Here is a 2,290-nt window from a genome sequence, read left to right as displayed (position 1 = left end):
TTTCTTCTCGCATGTAAAAAAAACACACCCAGATAGATGTTATAAACAAAGACAAGACATTACAACACACAGTCGTATTCAACTACAAGAGCGACATCATGATCTGCCTTGATGTGATAGACCATACAATGTACAAAACAAGAATCAATGTGGCTGATACACATGGGACAGTGGGACAGCTAAAGCAAGACATTTTCAAGATCCTACCGAAGACTTCAGGTATGCTAAATAGAACATGTATATTGGGCAATGTGAATATACAGTGTGTATTGAATAATTCATTCTTCATTGATTTCTCAAAGGGGGAAGGTGTTAAATGGGCTTTATGACTTAAATGTGATTGATGGTTGCTTAAGCAAAACATAAAAAAAATGCATTGAATCTAATGAGGGTAATTTTACTTACACACACAGACACACCTTAATATCTTAATCATTCTGGCACTTTCATTGTTTGTTAGTATATACAGCTCTGGAAAAAATTAAGAGACCACTGCACCTTTTTCTTTCCTTTCCAAAAAAGTTGAAAAGGAAAGTTTTGAGTGAAGAACAGAAGCGTTCAATTTGCAGTGGTCTCTTAATTTTAACCCTTCTGTTCCCCACTAAAAACCTTCCTTTCCTACAGTAAGGTAAAAACAAATAATAATGTTGTGGATATTTCTACTTACTGAATATTTTTAGAGACCACTGCCCCTTTTTCTTTCCTTTTCAACATTTTTGAGGAACAAAAGGGTTAAAATTTTAGCTTAATTGGCCAAGTAGCAAGAATATTTTGGAATGAAATCCTTGCATTCCTGTGGTTCTTATTTAAAACCATGTTAATTTATGCACATTTTAAAGACTTTGTATTTTAGTCGCAAATTGATTTTCAAAATTCTAATTGGATTAGGAAATAAATATGTATTGGTCCAGATGTTGAATCCCAACCTGGGCAGAGATGGTGGGGTCTATTATATACTCTGTTGTTTGAATCCTGATTAGCGGATAACCGTGGTATATGAGACAGTATTGCACGGGTGTGACATAACATCACTATTTTCTTCTCTAATTGTTTTGGTAAATGCTACATATTAGCACTAAAGCAAAAGGGGTTGTGGCATATTGTAAGTATATCCCAAATTCCCATATACTACAGCCCTCGTGCCTTATTGCTACCATGACAATCAGCCAATCAGAATTCATGTTGATGAGTAAGCAATAAAGCACGGGGGGGGGGGCAATATACAACACCCCAATATACCACACCCCTTCGTACCTTATTTATACGAGGATGTTTTAAAATGTTTTGACAATTAAATGCATTTACTTGTTATTAAGTGTATTTATTTGTATTTCAATCCAGTGTTAACACTGTAATACTGAAGATAATATGTCTAAATTAAGCTTTCGTATATGTAGTTATACCTGCTTAGTGTAAGATCACTGACTCCTCCTACTTTTTACAGGTCTTAGTGAGGAGTCTGTGAGGCTGACAGTCAAAAGCAAGATAATGGAGGACAATGAACCACTATCATCATACCCTGTGGATCACATGTCTGTCATTCACCTGGTGCTGCAGGTACATGGGGGATAGAGTGAATAACCACCTTCCCCGTCTGGCATTGATACTTCTACCCTGCCAGTCCTTCTGTGGAGCCTGACTCATCTTGAGGTTTCGTCTTCGGTTACGGATGTTCTGTGGACTCTTCTACCTACTGTGATTCAACATTTCCATTGTTTGCTCTTAGGAGGTTTTAAGTTGATTCTCAGCGTGAGCATTTTGTTATTACTGCTGATGCTAAAAGGGCTTTATAAAATCCATATCATCAATTGATTGTGTGATGAAGTCTATTCCTGTTGGTCATATGGCCCCAGGTTGAGAATGACGGAAACAACTGATGTCCAAAGGAACAAACCTGCATGAATAATAAATACTTTGTTCATTGAGAAAGTTATTTGTAAATTGATGTAACCCATTGAATTGTAATTTAGTTTTCTATGGTAATACTGCTGCTTTTAAATTTCACTCCTGTCTCTGTATGAAAATAAAATTATACTGACATAATTCGACCTTCTCTTGTGTATTATTCTGTTGATATTTGAAAGACAATTATTAATAAAATTTGCCTTTGGCCAATGGCGGCCTACCGTAGAACTCTGGATGATATAAGTACAGTAATTATTGTGGTGGGAAACTCTAAAGATGTTATCTAGAATGTAACTAATGGGTGCTTTATGAATGTTTCTGTTAGGCTGTTAACCTGAAGCATTAGTAAGCACCTCGTAAAATGAAACATATGCAGTTACTATCT

At 35.9% G+C, this 2,290-nt stretch overlaps 1 long non-coding RNA gene across 1 annotated transcript; it reads left to right on the top strand.

The window, feature by feature from the left end:
• Positions 1–2,043, top strand: LOC109615063. The gene is made up of 2 exons (XR_002196092.2): positions 1–219; positions 1,445–2,043. It is a non-coding gene; the product is annotated as an uncharacterized LOC109615063 (long non-coding RNA).
• The last annotated feature ends 247 nt before the right edge of the window (positions 2,044–2,290 follow it).

Source organism: Esox lucius, chromosome 24, assembly GCF_011004845.1.
Source record: "Esox lucius isolate fEsoLuc1 chromosome 24, fEsoLuc1.pri, whole genome shotgun sequence".
In the NCBI taxonomy this organism is placed as follows: Eukaryota; Metazoa; Chordata; class Actinopteri; order Esociformes; family Esocidae; genus Esox; species Esox lucius.
This window is presented reverse-complemented; position numbering and strand designations above follow the sequence as displayed.